General features: G+C 47.6%; 1 long non-coding RNA gene across 2 annotated transcripts; it reads left to right on the top strand.

Annotated features, from left to right (window-relative positions):
* Positions 1-1,957: 1,957 nt before the first annotated feature.
* On the top strand, positions 1,958-4,822 carry LOC146202428 (uncharacterized). 2 transcript variants are annotated; one of them, XR_014703703.1, is made up of 3 exons: positions 1,958-3,404; positions 3,488-3,667; positions 3,766-4,735. It is a non-coding gene; the product is annotated as an uncharacterized LOC146202428 (long non-coding RNA). The 2 variants fall into 2 exon arrangements; XR_014703704.1 differs by having other exon boundaries at positions 3,488-4,822.
* Positions 4,823-6,342: the final 1,520 nt, after the last annotated feature.

Genomic DNA, 6,342 nt, shown 5'->3' with positions numbered 1-6,342 from the left:
CACTGAGTACAACTCCATTGAGTCATTGGTCTCAGTAAATATTTGATTATTTCTCTCATTATGGCTGTGTTGTCTGGCAGCAATCGTGGCATATAGTATTTATTGGTGAGAAAATTTAAATTGGAAGCCTTTCCATGAGTCGATTCATGATGACCTTGCTGAAAAGGACGTGTCACTGCCACATTAGAGTGGATCATGACACACTATATCTTGCAGTAATCTGAACCAAAACTTCTGTGTGGAAGCATGCATTTTACTTGCAAAATTGGCCGGCAATGGCAGCATCTTTGTTCTGTTTTTTGGTCTTTCCATCCTTTTAAAACATCTGCTTTCACTTTAAGTGGTCTCTTTAATGGTTTGTGGGGTTTAATGTCCCAAAGCGACTCGTGTGGTCTCTTTAAGATTAGAACACTGTATCTTAGCAATAAAGGAAACCTGCTTTCCATCCTCCTTAGTGTCCCTTCAAAGGAATCCGACAATAAAACACAATTCACAATACGTATTTAAATATGTATTGCCATTTGCCTACTTTTTGCCTGTGGCTACTAGGAGCTTGTTTCACTTCACAAAAGGAGCTTTGTTTAACAAAATAAATACAGTGTAAATTTCACTGGATGACTAATTAACCATATTAACAACTCCCTCTTGTGTAAACTCACTGAACGTCTGAAATGAGTTTCGTCAGCACTTCATTACTTCTGGGCTGCCATGAATGGCAGCTATGGCATGTGGGTTTTATGGTAGGCAACCACCTTGGCAGGAATGTTGCTTTGTGAGCTGCGTCGATTAGTGTCTGCCCAAGACTTGGACATCACTTAGGAACATACACGGTCAGCAGTGGGACGGTGTACATCGGGCCTGTGTTGGCAGTCACTTTTTCAGAATTGCAGTGTTGGAACCAAGGAGCATATGGCATTACCTTGGTCTGCATGTATGATAACACAACGAAAACAGTACATAACTCTGCCTACCTGAAAGAATTAAAATCTCCATGCAGGTCTTGTGCTCAACACATCACTAAAGGCAACAAGCACTGTTTGCCATGTCAGTCACAGCAATGGTTCTAGCAAAACTACTTTCGCTGTGTAGTGTTTAATATTTTTAACAGTGCAAATTTATGCAGTTTTGTTACTCTTGCAAGGATTTATGTCCCTATAACTTTTTTATCCCATAGCTGCAGTTGGCTATCATGACAACTCGAGTACTTTGTAACCACCCGAGGGTATTGAATGTCCTGAAATCGAGATGCATGTGTGTATTTTGACACTACACAACCAATATGCAGTCCGCAATAAATGTTCCTCTTGCGCTGGCAAGCAGGTCTTTGAAAATACAACACATCATTAGCATGAGTGTGTGAAACAATATGAAGGGATATCAGTCTATATCTTTGCAGCTTTCACAGCTGGCCTGTTTTCCCTAAGGCAGAGAAAATAATTACTTGGCAAACTTTGTTTTTTGGTGCATGCTGCAACAAGTCGCAAGGGCAATGACTGGACAAAGATGGAATCACGGACGCAGCACTGTTTATTTATTGTTTTGACACTAGTCTACATGCTTGTCTACAATGATAAGCACAACAGGGCAGGTAGAAATAACATCGATCGAATAGGACGTCGAGGGATGTTTTGAGAGAAAAAAAAAGTAAAAAATACAGGAATTCGATACAAGAACTGTCTAGAGCTAGAGCAGCTGGAAGATAAATACTGTGCAAAAATACCAGGACTTTCACAGCTTGCGCTTCGAGCCTTCAACTTTAGGAGCAAAACTAGCGGCAGGACTGCGTCGGGAGATGTGGAGAGCATTTTTTCTTTGCGCGGGCGGTCTACCTCCCGGCACTCCTAAGCACAGAAGTTTACTTGAAAATATACCTGGGTTCCACGGTTGCATGACTAGCCCAGTAGGCGGGCAGTGAGTCGCTTGAGAGCTGTGATGAACAGCTGGCCTTCCCGGTTGAGGTTCTATTTCCCGGTTAGTCCCGGGCTGGCTACCGCACCGGAGCTTCATAATAGATTAGCTGTGCCAAGCTGCCTGCATCAATTGGACACCGAATTCCGTGTTTGTACATCCGATAAAGGCAACGAAAATGGCAAAACAATTGCCCTGCGGATACACTAACCGACCTCTTGAAATCCAGGATTAGAGAGGCAATTTCGTACAAATTACAGGCTCCAACCGGCCTTTTTATACTGGTATTTCGAGGTGATTAAAGTTTACCACTGCTACTAAATAGTGGTGTCGAAGTCGAGGACAACGATAAAAATGACAGCGAGATTCCATTCAACCACGCACTCGATCGGAGACGAGTTTTTCGCATCCCATGTGTTGCGCTACTTGCGCTGTACACCTTACTTCCGGATGATCCAAAGGCAGTGAGTGTGACTCGTATAAATTTCGGGAAATGCAAGTAAGTACATGGAATGCTGACCACACCAGTTACTTGCAACATACTGCAGGCATGTTCCATCGACAAGGGCGGGCTGACACGCATTGCAGAACTAGCCACGGCCGGTCTCGAGGGAGAGCGCGTTTCCCTCGAGACCGGCCGTGAACTAGCGTCGCAGAGTCCACAGGTCGGAGACGGTGCTATTGGTGCTATCTGTAACTAGAGAACGCATGGGAATATCACAGCATGCCGCTTGACGAACAGCAGTACGCGAGGCCGAAGCTCAAGGAGTATTGTAACAAGTAGAAAGGAACACGGCCAGACACGGCCACTCGGCTACGATATTCAAACGTTCAAACTACGATCCTACGATGCCAAGAAACCCGTCCGTCATCATCGCCACAGCCAAGTCCGGCTTGCGAGCGATCACGGAGCCGGCGACACCAGCGACCGGCCTATCGCTAGAAACAGCGACGAGAAGCGGCAGACATTTTACAAACAAAACATAAAACAAGTTTTACGCCACATCCGGCAAGTTATTCCTCCTCACTTCTTTCAGCTGGCGCATGCGCAGAAGCGACGGAGCATTCCAATAAAGAAGGCTACTTCTACGCGAGCAGCCGCCATCTTGTTGTAATTCAGAAGCGTTTAGGGGTAGATCGGCTGGAAACGCTGATTGGTGGACACGCCGCGGCCTGGCGTGACGTTTTTTGCGTCGGGCTCAATGCTTAACCGGACGTGACGTAGTCAAAAACTAGGTTTGCTTGTTTTTTTTCGTCCCTAGACGCTCTAGGGAATCGCTAGGAGCCCCCGCTCTGGCAACGCGCGCGATTCCGGCATTCGGTTCGTGGATCTCGCTGCTGCATGACACCGGCGCGTTCGGTCACCGAGGTGCTCGACGATGGCGGGCCTGCGCGTTTACGTCAATGCGCTTTCGGCACGCCGATCCGTGCTGTACGTTGGGCGGAATGACGTTGATAATGGCGACGACCTGCGGGAGATCGCAAGCACCGTCAAGGTAAGTATAAATTGCGCAAAATTGTCTCTCATTTTGCTTATTTATAAGTGCTGTGTCACTTGTCTCTCCCCACGTGCTTCCAGGACCTCGTGCAGCAGCAGCTCGTGGCATGGACGTTCCTCGTGTTCAAAAAAAAAAAAAAAAAAAAAATCGGCCACGGCTATGGAGACCTCCACGAAAACATCCGCCGTCGGCAACTAAGCGCTGCCTGACTGCTATGCTGAGGCGCACGTCTGCCGTGCGCATTCTCAACCCTGATTGAGGTACAAGAACGCAGATTTCTTTGTCGAAGGTTTTGTAATATGTTGCGCATTCATCAAATCGCTATGTTCATAATGCAACTTTTTCTACTCTTTTACAGCACCGTTTCCTGTATGCTGCGAAGAGGCCGAGGATTTTCTTTGTACGCAGCAGCCCATGTCAGGGATCGCGGCATCGATCAGCTCTCCAAGATCATCGCCGCAACCCTCGTAAATGTCTACAGTAGAAGCATCGCGACAGCATCCAGGGCAGCATATAACCATGGCACTGTGTACGACGTAGTGCACCGCTGTTGACGGTGCACGGCAAAGGGCCACGGACGAGTGCAGGGCGTTGTGTTCGCCACGCCGTCACGTCGCTGCGCATCCAAACGGCCCTTTTCAGGGCCGCCCCAATGTTTCCTGGCAGACCGCAGACCTGCACCTCCCGTACTCCTCTTCCCTCTCTACGTTGCACGTGGCTTCGTATCAATCGTCGCGGCCACCAAAATAACTTGCGCGCTAGGCCTCTTTACCAGGCTATACGTAAATACACGCATGCTTAATCGTGTCAAATTTGATTTAATAAAGTGCTACAGTGCTTATTACCTGCTTCCCTCACGCATTCTTCCGAGTCTTCGTGCAGCAGCTGCAGAACACGTGGCAAGCGTCACTCTACTGCCGCGACGAACGCTAAGCCCACACAACGGCTTAACAGCTAGAGTATTCTGCGGCTTTGTTCAGCGATGTTAATGGAAGTATCGACATTATATAACAACTGCATAATCGTCTTGAATATTGCTTCATAAAGTACTGTACTGCTTAATTCTCACCTCGTGCATTCCACAGCTGCTGCAGCTAGCACTTGGCCAGCGTCGTTCTCTCCAGTGCTGCAGAGACGACAAACTAGGCCTCGCGATAGGCTACAATGTACACCGCGGCTTTGTGTATTTTTTTTTTATAAATGCATCACATTTCGAAGGTTATAGTCGCCATCCAAGGATCACTTAACTCGAGAGCACGGGAAAAGGCAGAAGTGTACGCACCTGGATTCGATGCCATGTACAACGCCGTTTTTCTTTTTTTTTTTTTTTTTTTTTCACGAAAGCATCCTACGCGCTAGGCGTCCTAGACAAGGTTCAAGTGCAGTGTGCCTTTGTATAGTAACCATGTATGGGGTGAGCAGTTGCCATTTTTTCAGTTCACTTTTGTTGGCTGTTTCTTAAATAAAACGAAGTGTCTAAAGGTACGTCCGACGTATCCATTCGATTCTCGTAAAGATACGGCGGACGTCGATATACAGGCTCATGGCTATATGCACGTCGAACGCGGCCACATTCCGCTTGCTACGCGTGAATGGATCTCATCCTCTATGATATCAGCTAGCCGCGACTCTCGATGAGGTGCTACGAAGAGTGCATCCGTTCTAACATAGATCACGGTCTTCACTTAGGGTTGTGTACGGCAAACATCGCTGTCAGGCACATAGCTGCAAGCGATATGCTACGTACTGCACCAGCTCCACCAGCTGGCATCGAGATACGCACATTCACGAGCAGCTTTCGCTTCGCACTAAACTATCACCTCGATCTGCCCGTAATGCGAGCGAGCTATTCCTAGCATTTACGCTGTCTAAGGTCCTGCATCGACCTCCGAAGATCTAGCGCCGGCACAACACACACACACCTCTCCGTGCAGCTGAACATTCGGCAGTCCAAAGTATGTATGTGAAATGGCATTATGCTCGTTCCTCACATGCAGACCGAGGAAACAGGATGTTTTTAGCTAAATTCTTCGTTTAAGTTCTACCTCAGAGCCGTGGCAGAAGACATGCCGAATCTACTAGAGGCCTGCACATCGACTCGTCGAGGCGAAGACCTACTGCACCGCACCGCAAGAGTGCACAACCGGAAAGCCGGAAGCGTGAATGATCCGAATTCCCTGTGAACAGCAATGTTCTTTGGTATATAGGGGAAGACTAGACTAAAGTGCTTAGGCTGCATCTTTTTCTTGTCGTTGAAGTTTGCGTACATGTAGTTTAAACCCCCGCATGCTCGAGGTTAGCGTGACCCGACTGAACGGCCGCGCAGCTTTGAAACGATCGGGATCGATATGCATGCATCGCCGGACTTAGGTACGCGGTAGAAAATGTGCGCTGCACATTGCGTTGAAGAAGCTGACTCTTAGAATTTTGCAGAGTGTGCCATGCAAGTGATCTTTGCTACAACCACGCATCCATGTTCCCACGGCTGGCCTACCCCGAGGCGCATAAATGTTCAACCGTGGACGTATCAATGATCGAAGAGAGGACAGATTTTCACAATATTGGGCGCGAAATCGATAGCTACCAGTGCTCAGTGTTAGAGAAATTCTGCCTTGATCATGCGCAATTCAGTGTTTCAGGTGTGGTCAGCAGCTATATAAGTTTGAACAGTTCGCCTTTCAAGTCAGCGGCGCCAGCGATGGATCGGCGGAGCGATTTTCCACGCTACACCGCTGTCTTGCTAGAAAGCCTATCTAGGCGGCGTTTGACATTCACCTGCTTTTTGTTGGCCCCGTAATTGAAAGCAACGCCTTCAGAAACGCGTTAAATGTTCAAAAATGTATTCTCTTCAACAGTTTCACTCCAGGCTGTCAAAGCAGGCGGACGTTGATAAAACAGTTGAGCACTCCAGTCTTTAGAAATCTGTACAATCACC

Source organism: Amblyomma maculatum, chromosome 1, assembly GCF_055883805.1.
Source record: "Amblyomma maculatum isolate TAMU_Amacu chromosome 1, ASM5588380v1, whole genome shotgun sequence".
NCBI classification, from domain to species: Eukaryota; Metazoa; Arthropoda; class Arachnida; order Ixodida; family Ixodidae; genus Amblyomma; species Amblyomma maculatum.
Note: the sequence above shows the minus strand (reverse complement) of the source record. Positions and strands in the feature narration are given on the sequence as shown.